The sequence below is a fragment of the Heterodontus francisci genome, chromosome 28, assembly GCF_036365525.1.
Source record: "Heterodontus francisci isolate sHetFra1 chromosome 28, sHetFra1.hap1, whole genome shotgun sequence".
NCBI lineage: Eukaryota > Metazoa > Chordata > Chondrichthyes > Heterodontiformes > Heterodontidae > Heterodontus > Heterodontus francisci.
The window spans coordinates 61,798,059-61,809,803 of record NC_090398.1 but is presented as its reverse complement, the minus strand read 5'-3'; the positions used below and the strand labels follow the sequence as shown (position 1 = coordinate 61,809,803).

Genomic DNA, 11,745 nt, shown 5'->3' with positions numbered 1-11,745 from the left:
AACCTGAGTTTACTCTGCACATCTTGCATTGAAGGTTTCATCTACAACTCTCCATGAGGTGCCGTACAGATTATATTACAGCACTTCCTGTGATGATGCACATAGTCTATTTATATAATCTGCCCAGTAACAACCCAATGTCCACTCATATTATTGTACAGATGTGAGAAAAGCTGAGGATGGGAATGGAATGTCTGAATGAAGATTTCATGATGCTGATGATGGAAATGAGGCTGATCTGTTCCCCATTCCACAATCCCTCTTCATTTCTGTGCATGTTTCTCGATGCTGTTTCAACCAAATTGAAAAAGAATCACAAATCCTCCTCTGGAGCCTCAGGTGTCCATTCAGGAAAGGCATGGTGGCCAAGTGGTAAGGCGTCAGTCTCGTAAACTGAAGATCACGGGTTCAATCCCCGTCCATGCCTTTTGGTTAGTTTATCACTTTAAATGTGATGTTTCCAGAAAAGATGTCTGTTGCATTTGTGTCGGCCATCTGGAAATCAGTGTCATGTTGCACTTTGTCCTGGACACTGGGAAGAACATGACGAGAAGCCACATGGTTCCTCGAGCCTTCTCTGCCATTGATAGAGTGAAAATAACTGAGGTCCAAGCACAGAACCTTATTACTGTGCATTTGCTTGATATTTAACAGAGCTATTCTATTAATCCCACATCCCGCACTCCTGTCCTTTCCCCCATTGCCCTGTTATATTTTCCATGTCAGGTATATATCCAATTCCATTTAGAGTTTACATTGAATCTGCTTCCACTGACGTTTCAGGATTGCATTCCAGACCAGAACAACACACTGCTGAAAAAACAATCTCCTCATCACAACTCGAATTCTTTTGTCAATTACTTTAAATGTGTTTCCTCTGGTTACTGACCCTTCTGTCACTGGCAACACTTTCTCCTTCTTTACTCTATCAAAACTCTTCAGGATTTGCATTTCCTGCTGCCTTTGCTGATATAACAAGGCTGAGCACACATCACCAAAAGGAATATGATTGGCTTTGAATCACATTTATCCTTCCTGTCAATCTGATGTGGACCTTGTATTTTCCCGGAACCAAACAACCTGAGCAACAAGTGTGGGTTCCAGCGATTCCACCGCTCTGAGAGAGAGAGGATGTGATAATGAGCCAGATAGAAGAAAGGAGTGAGATAGAGAGTAAAATAGCCCTGGTCTGTTTCTACTAACCCCCGGCCCCCTACTTAAAATGGCATCATTTTCTCCTGCCTCTCCACATTCTAATCCATTGATTAATGCAATCCTTTCATCTGGAACATAGAACATAGAACAGTACAGCACAGTACAAGCCCGTCGGCCCACGATGTTGTGCCGAACCTTTAACCTACTCTAAGATCAAACTACCTACATACCCTTCATTCTACTATCATCCATGTACCTATCCAAGAGTCGCTTAAATGTCCCTAATGTATCTGCTTCTACTGCCACCGCTGGCAGTGCATTCCACGCACCCACCACTCTCTGTGTAAAGAACCTACCTCTGACATATCCCCGAAACCTTCCTCCATCACCTTAAAATTATCTCCCCTGGTGATAGCCCTTTCTGCCCTGGGAAAAAGTCTCTGGCTATCCACTCTATCTATGCCTCTCATCATCTTGTACCCCTCTATCAAGTCACCTCTCATCCTTCTTCGTTCCAATGAGAAAAGCCCTAGCACCCTCAACCTTTCTTCGTAAAACATACCCTCCAGTCCAGGCAGCATCCTGGTAAATCTCCTCTGCACCCTCTCTAAAGCTTCCACATCCTTCCTATAATGAGGCGACCAGAACTGAACACAATATTCCAAGTGTGGTCTAACCAGGGCTTTATAGAGCTGCAGCATAACCTCGCGGCTCTTAAACTCAATCCCCCTGTTAATGAAAGCCAACACACCATACGCCTTCTTAACAACCCTATCAACTTGGGTGGCAACTTTGAGTGATCTATGGACATGGACACCAAGATCCCTCTGTTCCTCCACACTACCAAGCATCCTGTCTTTAAGCCTGTATTCTGCATTCAAATTCGACCTTCCAAAATGAATCACTTCACACTTTTCCAGGTTGAACTGCATCTGTCCCTTTAATTCCTGTTTCCTAATCCATTGATGTTTCACAATGTACTGAACTGTCCCAATCCATTGAAATAACTCAGTCTATAGAATTTCCCAATCCACTGATATTTTCCAGTCCATTGACTTTCCAAATCCATTAATGGTTCCTGACCATTGACATTCCCAATCCATTTATATTGCCTGTGATTTCAAAGCAACTGTGGAATACAAATAGTATCAGTATTATCAGATATATCGAGACGAGGTGCAATAGCCAAGTGGACAGATGTCAGGTTTATAAAGAAAAAAGCACTGGCTCGATATTTGTCCAGTCTATCACTGGATCTGAGCTCTCAACCTACTGTTTTTCTGTGGGTCTGCTGACTTGTAGATGTGAAGAACCATTGGATGTTTCTCAATCCTCTGACTTTTCTCATTCTTGTGCCATATTTGTTCCTTTGGGTTCACCAGTGAAGAAAATTATTCCCTATTACATTTGGTGAAGACTTTAATAACCTCACATCCTTGTGTCTCGCCATCTCAGGTCAAACTCCCAACAGAAACTTTAAACATTTAACTATTCTGCTGGAAACATTTTCAAGGGCACAGACATTCCTTCATTACGCTTCCTTCTTTGACATGTGATTGACAAATATGTGTGTAATGGAGAGAGAGAGAGTGAAAAAAAAGAGAGAGAGAGTGCAATAGAAAGTTAGAGGACCAGCTAAAGACAGATAGAGAGAGAGAGGCAGAGAGAGGTAAAGCGATAGACAGAGAGAGAGAGAGAGAGAGAGAGAGAGAAGGAGAGAGAGTCATTGAGTCCTGGAGTCACTACAGTACAGTAAGTCATTTTGCCCATCAAGCCCATGTAAATCAATCCATTCAGTCCCATTCCCCCGCTCTATCCCCATCGCCCTGTCAGTTATCTAAACCTGTCATATTTATTATAATCTTGTACATGTCTATCAAATCTCCGTTCAATCTCCTTTGCTGCAAGGAGTACAACCTAACCTTACAGCTAAAATCCCTCATGTCTGGAACCATTCTGTTAAATCTCCTCCACCCTCTCAAGGACACTCACATCCCTCCAAAAGTGTGTTGACTAGAACTGGATGCAATTCTCTGGTTGTGGCCCAACTAGAAATTTATACAGGTTCAGCATAACTTCCCTACTTTTGGACTCAGTACCTCTATGTATGAAGCCCAAGATCCCATATGCTTTGCTAACTACTTTTTCAATGTGTCCTGCCACCTTCAAAGAACTATGCATATGAATCCCCAGGTTTTTATTCCTAAAAATATGCTTTCTTCATATAAATCTGTAAAAAATGCATTATACAACAGTTCAAAACAGCACCAAGTTGACATTCCAAAAAGTGCAAAAGAAATCAGTTTTCTTCAATACAGGAATGAGTTGCCTCACAACCCTTCCATTCCATTTTACCTGACATGGACATTTTACAGCAAACCCATACCTGGTGTATACAGCACAAGGGTTTCCAATGGGTCCAGCTGCCCAGTTCACTATGGCGGGGGGACCTTACACAGTGGTCTTTCCCCATTGAGCCTTTGCAGTGGCTACCCCAAGCTTTAGTGCGTCCCTCAGCACGTAGTCCTGGACCTTGGAATGTGCCAGTCTGCAAAACTCGGTCGTGGACAACTCTTTGCGCTGCAAGACCAGCAGGTTTCGGGCAGACCAAAGAGTGTCTATCACCAAATTGATGGTCCTCCAGCAGCAGTTAATGTTTATCTCGGTGTGCATCCCTGGGAACAGCCCGTAGAGCACAGACTCCTGTGTTACAGAGCTGCTTGGGATGAACCTCGACAAAAACCACTGCATCTCTTTCCACACCTGCTTTGCAAAGACACATTCCAGAAGGAGGTGGGCAACTGCCTCGTCCCCACCGCAGCCACCTCGAGGGCCGCGTGTGGAGGGGGTGAGACTTCGGGCATGCAGGAAGGATCTGACAGGAAGGGCTCTTCTTAGCACCAACCAAGCTACATCTTGGTGCTTGTTTGAAAGTTCTGGTGATGAGGCATTCTGCCAAATGACTTTGGCAGTCTGCTCGGGGAACCATCCGACCGGATCCACCATCTCCTTTTCCCGTAGGGCCTTGAGGACATTCCGTGCAGACCACTGCCTGATGGATTGGTGGTCAAAGCTGTTTTCCCGCAGAAACATTCCGACGAAGGATAGCTGGTACGGCACAGTCCAACTGGATGAAGCGATCCGCGGCAATGTGACCAGGCCCATCCTTCGCAACACCGGGGACAGATAAAACCTCAGCACAAAGTGACACTTGGTGTTTGTGTACTGGGGCTCTACACACAGCTTGGTGCAGCTGCACACGAAGGTGGTCATCAGGATGAGGGCGACGTTGGGTACATTTTTCCCGCCCTTGTCCAGAGGTTTGAACATCGTGTCCCTCCCGCCCTGGTCCATTTTAGATCTCCAGATAAAGCGGAAAATGGCTCGGGTGACTGCCACAGTGCAGGAGTGGGGTATGGGCCAGACCTGCGCCACGTACAGCAACAACGAGAGTGCCTCGCACCTGATGACCATTTTCTTACCCACAATGGAGAGAGATCGCTGCTCGCACACACTCAGTTTATTGTGCACCCTGGCCACTCGCTCCTTCCAGGTTTTGGAGCAGGCCCCGGCCCTTCCGAACCATATCCCCAGCACCTTCAGGTAGTCTGACCTGATGGTGAAGGGGACAAAGGATCGGTCGGCCCGGTTCCCAAAGAACATGGCCTCACTCTTGCCATAGTTGGCTTTGGTTCGAACTGGTCGCAGATGCTCATCTGTCTGCGAGGGGATGGTGGATCCGAGCAGAAGACAGCAACATTGTCCATGTGCAGGGAGGCTTTTACCTGAGTGCGTCCACTGACTGGGATTGTCACCCCTCTTATGCCTGCATCCTTCCCAATGGACTCTGCAAAAGGTTCGATACAGCAATCAGACAAGACAGGGGAGAGAGGACAGCCCTGTCTGACTCCAGATTGGATCAGGAAACTTTATGATTCCCACCCATTGATTGAGACTGCACTACTGATGTTTGTGTAAAGCAGTTTGAACCAATTGCAGATTCCCTCCCTAAACCCCATTTTGGAGAGCAGGTCCATCATGAATGTGTGCAATATCCCGTCAAAAATCTTCTCCTGGTCCAAGCTGATGAGGCAGATGTCCATATCCCTGAGTAGTGTGAGACTATCAGAGAGCTTCCTGCTGAGTACAGTGCAGGTCTGGTCAGGGTGAATCACCAACTCCAGAGCAGACTTGACTCGACTGGTGATGACTTTGGACAGAATCTTGTAATCAACATTAAGCAGTGAGATGGGCCTCCAATTTCTGATTTTTGCCCTCTCCCCCTTCCGCTTGTAAATGAGGGTGATGATGCCTTTCCTCATAGATTCTGACATGCTGCCGGCCAGGAGCATACTCTCGTATACTTCCAGCAGGTCCGGGCCGACCCAGTCCCACAGGGCCGAGTACAACTCAACCGGTGAGCCGTCGCTCCCGGGAGTTTTACTCGTCTCGAAGGACTCAACGGCCTTTGTCAGCTCGTCCAGAGTTAGCGGCTTGTCCAGTCTCTCCCTCCTGCTGTTATCTAAGACCTCTGTGATAGATGATAGGAAGGACTGGGAGGCTCTGCTGTCTGTGGGCTTCGCGTCATACAGCCCAGCATTAAAGTATTTGCTAATCCTTCGTTTGTCGGACTGTGAAGACGTGACTGAGCCATCCTCTTCCTTCAGGCTGCTGATAACAGAGCTCTCTGTGTATACCTTTTGGAAGAAGTAATGCGAGCACATCTCATCCTGCTCAATGGAGCGAAATCTGGACCGGAAGATGATCTTGGAGGCCTCCGTGGCAAAGAACGAGGCCTGCTGGCTCTTCACCTCTTGGAGGTCCTCCTTGACCTCGACCCCCATTGATTGCAGCCGGAGCAGATTTTGCATACTTTTCTGGAGTCGGGACATTTCCCTCTGTCTCTCTCTCGCCCTCTGAACACCTTTGTGGATGAACAACCTCTTGATGTTCTCCTTGATCGCTTCCCACCACTGAACTGGAGACTCAAAGAGAGGTTTCACGGTCCTCCAACCTTTGTTATCCCTTTTGAGTTCCTCAACGTTCTCTGGGGTCAGCAGTGTAGCATTGAGCTTCTACCTCCCTCTGCCAACCCGCTGGACGTCCTGTAAGTGACAGTTGGCCAGTAAGAGGCAGTGGTCGGAGAAGAACACCGGCTTGACATCGGTGGATCTGACCGTGACAGCACGGGACACAAACAGGAAGTCAATCCTGGAACGGGCAGACCCGTTCGATCTTGACCATGTGTATCTGCGCTGCGCTCCGTCTGCAGGTTTGCTGAAGACGTCGTGCAGTTTGGCATCTTTAACTGTTTCTATTAGGAATCTGGACGTAGCGTCCAGTTTGCTGTCGTCACTGCTGGATCGTCCAGCCGCATTGATGATGCAGTTGAAGTCACCGCCTAGGATGACTGGCCTGGACGTCGCCAGCAGCAGTGGGAGCTGCTGGAAGACGGTCAGCCGCTCGCTGCGTTGTACCGGGGCGTACATGTTGATCAACCGGAGCGGAGCGTTGTTGTCCATTACGTCTGCTACGAGGAGGCGACCGCCCACCACCTCCTTAACTTCGGAGATGGTGAAGTTACCTCCCCGCAGCAGAATACCCAGGCCGGAGGAACGGCAGTCATTACCCCCCGACCAGATCGATGGCCCATGGGACCAGCATCGTGACCACTGCCTGTAGGTGCTGAGATGTGGTATTCCACACTCCTGCAGAAACAGGAGGTCGGCTTTGACCTTGGCAAGGTAATCCAAGGTTGAAACATATTGCGTAGTGGATTTAATGCTACGCACATTTATGGAAGCAATCCTTATACCCATTTTTTAAAAGTTGGTTGTTGCTTCCCATACCATTTGTCCTTGCTATTCCCAGTCCTTCGGGATGTTCCTGCATACCCATAGTGTACGCAAGCTGTTTCACATTCGTTGGGCTCAGAAACCCCTCCTGGTTTTTCATGCAGGGTTTGTTCCGCTGGGTTGACATCGGGGGGGTCTTGTAGGCAGTAAGGATAGGGTTGTCCTCTGCTGTTCCCCTCTGTTCCTCCTCGAAAACATCACTGCTCTCTGCTTCCCGGAGCTGAGGTGCGCCAGACGTGTCTTTGCTCTCAGTGTCCCGGAGCTGGGATGCGGTGGCCATTTCGTTAGGTGTGGCACTCTGGGGTTGGGGCTCGCCAGGCCCATCACATCTTCCTGTGTCCGGGGGCTGGGGGGCGTTATCTTCCAGCTCCTTGGAGTTCTGCCGCTTCTTTTGAAGGGGCCGTCGTTCCAGCACTTCCTCATCCAGTGAAGAGTAGCTGTTGTAGTCTGTCTCAGAAGGTAGTCTCCTCTTTCCACTGGTTTGGGTGGTGACCTGTTCTGCTTTTGGAGGTCTTTTCTTTGTGGTTTTCCTTTGTACCACTTTCCACTGACCGGTTTGTCCATCTGCTGCCTCATCCTCCATTGATTCTGTCTGTGGAGGAGGGGTTTCCGGGTGCAGGGGAGGTGCTGGGTCGCTGGTTTCAGCTGCCTCCCCTTTGTTCTCTTTCTCAGGTAAAAGTTCCTCACTGCGGAGAAGGTTGCTTGTCTTCTTTCCAGCACCGGACGCCTTCGTCGAACCTTCTCCCGGCCTTTCCTTGGACCTTGCCGCCTGAGCACAGCTGAGGCAGCGTTTGGGGCAGGTTTTGTAGAGATGGCCTGCCGCACCGCACAAGTTGCAACACTTAGTCTGCTTACAGTCCTTGGTCTGATGGCCTTCCTCCTTGCAGTTCTTGCAAACAACCATGCTGCAGTTAGCTGCCGCGTGACCAGATTTGCCACAGGTGCAGCAAAATCTGGGCTGCCCAGCGTAGACCAAGAAGCCTCGACTTCCCCCGTTAGCGAAGCTGGAGGGAGGGTGGATAATGGTTCCACTGGCATCGACCTTCAAGGTCACCTTGACCTGCCGCTTGCTGGTCCAAATCTCAAAGGGGTTCTTGACATTAGTGCTGCTGCCGGCCACCTCGACGTACTTGGCGAGAAAGGTGAGTACATCCACCACCGGAACATGGGGGTTGTAGAGGTGAATCGTCACCACCTGGTCACGTTGTTAAGAGTGCCTTCACTGTGAGAATCGACAACGGCGCCTGGTCCCCTTTCTCCTTGAACGCCTTCAGGAACTTGATGCATCCTGCCACATTCTTGAACATCATGTCGAAATACCCACTGCTGGGGAAATCCTGCAGGCAGAAGATGTCCGAAGCTCGATATCCACAGCAATTGATGAGGATTTTCTTGATGAAGAAGGTGCGATCGACCAGTGCATCTCCTTCCTTGTCCTTCACCACCACCCGAACGGTGTTCCGCACTCCCTGGCCTGAAGCGCGAAGATTGGTTATAGCCATTTTACTCAAAGCCTACCCAGGATCAAAAGCCAATGATCATGCTTTCTTCTCTTCCAAATAAGCACCGATAAGAACAGATACTACACTTGATCTTAGCCAAAAGGCCCTTATTTATGTTTAAAATACTAGTCTGGGACCCACTCTTCTCTCCCTCAAACTGAATGTAAAATTCAATCATATTATGATTGCTACTACCTAGGGGCACCTGAACTATGAGGTCATTAATTAATCCTATCTCGTTGCACAATGCCAGGTCTAGTATAGCCTGCTCTCTGGTTGGCTCCAGAATGTATTGTTCCAAGAAGTTATCCCAAAAACATTCTATGTATTCCTCATCTAGGCAACCTCTGCCCATCTGAATTTTCCAGTCTATATGTAGATTAAAACCCCCCATATTTATCGCTGTACCTTTCTGACAAGCTGCCATTATTTCTTCCTTTATACCCCATCCTACAGTGTGGTTAACGTTAGGTGGCCTATACACTGCTCCCACAAGTGACTTCTTGCCTTCATGATTTCTCATCTCGACCCAAACTGCTTCTACATCCTGATCTCCTAAACTTAGGTCATCCCTCTCTATTGTGCTAATACCATCATTAATTAACAGAGCTACCCCATCACCTTTTCCAAGCTTCCTGTCCTTCTATGTCACCTCCAATATTCACATCCCAATCTATGTCGCCCTGCAGCCATGTCTCTGTAATGACTATCAGATCGAGATCGTACTTATTTATGCTATTTGTGCTCTCAGTTCATTTGTTTTGTTTCGAATGCTCCATGCATTCAGATACAGATCATTTAGTTTTGTCCATTTATTATTTTTGTCACCTCTAGCCTTATTTGTTGATTTACTCTTTGATTTGTATGCTTTGTCTCTTCCTGTCTCGGTCTCTTTATCATTTCCCCTATTTATACCTTTCTCTCTTGCCTTGTCTCTCCTCCTTGATTCACCATATCTTCCCAAATTTGATCCCTTGCCCCCACTATTCAGTTTAAAACCGTCTCTACTTCCCTAGTTATGTGGCTCGCTAGAAAACCGGCCCCAGCATGGTTCAGGTGCAGACTGTCCCAACGGTACAGCCACCTCTTTCCCCAGTACTGGTGCCAATGCCCCACGAACCAGAACCCACTACTACCACACGAGACTTTGAGCTGTGCATAAGTTTCTCTAATCTTATTTGTCCGATGCCATTTTGCACGTGGCTCAGGTAATAATCCAGAGATGATTACCTTTGAGGTTCTGCTTCTTAATTTGCTGCCTAGTTCCTCATACTGACGATGCAGAACCTCTATCCTTGTCCTGCCTATGTCGTTGGTACCGACATGTACCACGACAACTGGATCCTCCCCCTCCCATTGTATGTTTCACTCCAGCCCTGAGCAGATGTCCTTAATCCTAACACCGGCAGGCAACACAGCCATCTGGACTCTTGCTCTTTGCTGCAGAGAACAGAGTCAATCCACCTTACTATACTGTCCCCTACTACCACTACGTTCCTTTTTTCTCCCTCTTTGAGCCGCAAACACTTACTGAAGACGTGTTTGCCCTGGATCACACTGGCATCAAGGAGCTCCCACATGCTGCAGCTGTGACACATCACCTGTCCTGTCATCCTTAAAGTGTTCTAATTAACTCCATAATTATTTTATTCAATTATTTATTTTATTGTATATTTTATTAAGCTTACCACTAGTTTGTTTACTATTTTAAACGTTAGGACTAAAATGGACCTTAATCACTTACCAGATAGTCATCAAACATGCAGCTTTTTCCAAATCAATGAACTACCTGCTTGCCTGTGATGTCACAGCTTACCAGATCCTCACCAGACAGCTCCTTCCACTGCACCGAAGCAAGAACCAAATCCTGTGCACTCACCCCAGCGGCTCGCTGTTTCCCTGCTCTCACTCTCCATTGTGATGTCACTCCTGCCTTGCTCTGTCTCCAAGTCTGTGCTTTTGACGCACTTTTTATCTCTCTGTTCCGTCGTGCTCCTGTGTCTCTGGTCCAAAATCAGACTTTGGTAAGACTCGAACCCACACCTTTGAATATTTTCTCTATCATTATTTACAAGGTCCAACACGCTATCCATTGCACCACAGAGCCACATATGTTTTAAGGAACATCACCAGGGCCTTTGATCTTGTCAGCAGAGATGGTCACTTCTTCTTTCCACAAGAACATGCACAGTTCCATCAGTTACAATGGAGCAACATCAGACACTTTCAAGATCAGCAGTGGGGTAAAGCAGGGCTGCGCGCTGGCGCCAACTCTCTTAGGAACAGAGGAACATAGGACTAGGCCATTCAGCCCGTCGAGCCTGCTCGACCATTCAATTTGATCATGGCTGATTATCTACCTCAAAGCCCCTTTCCCCTGCTATCCCCATATCCCTTGATATCATGAGTATCAAGATTTCTATCAATTTCTGTCTTGAACATGCTCAATGATTGAGCTGCCACAGCCCTCTGGGGTACAGAATTCCAATGATTCACCACCATCTGAGTGACGAAATTCAACCCTATCTCAGTTTTAAATGGCCTACTCCTTATTCTGAGACTATGTCCCCTGGTTTTAGACTCACCAACCAGGGCAAACATCCTGTCGACACCCACACTATCACGCCCTGTAAGAATTTTGTCAGTTTCAATGAGATCACCTCTCATTCTTCGAAACTTTATGGAATACAGGCCCAGTTTCCTCATCAGACAATCCCACCATCCCAGGGATTAGTCTGGTGACCCTCTGTTTCACTCCCTCTATGGCAAGTATATCCAACCTTAGATGAGGAGACCAAACTGTACACAATACTCCAGTGCGGATTCAACAAGGCTCTATACAATTGCAGCAAGACATCTTTACTCCTGTACTCAAGACCCCTCGTGTGAAGGCCAACATACCATTTGCCTTCCTAATTGATAGCTGCACCTGCACAAGAGCTTTTAGTGTCTCATGAACAAGGACACCCAGGTCCCTTCGGACATCAACACTTCCCAACCTCTCACCATTTAAGAAATACTCTGTCTTTCTGTTTATTCTACCAAAGTGGATAACTTCACACTTACTCACATTATATTCCATGTTCTTGCCCATTCACTTAGCCTCTCCAGGTCCCCTGGAAGCCTCTCTGCATCCTCCTCACAACTCACACTTCACCGAGCTTTGTGTCATCTGCAAACTTGGAAATATTACATTTAATCCCCACATCCAAATAATTTATATAGGTTGTTAA

At 47.4% G+C, this 11,745-nt stretch overlaps 1 non-coding gene across 1 annotated transcript; it reads left to right on the top strand.

Moving 5' to 3' along the window:
- The first annotated feature begins 355 nt into the window (after positions 1-355).
- Positions 356-427, top strand: trnat-cgu (transfer RNA threonine (anticodon CGU)). Its single transcript has one exon. It is a non-coding gene; the product is annotated as a tRNA-Thr (tRNA).
- Positions 428-11,745: the final 11,318 nt, after the last annotated feature.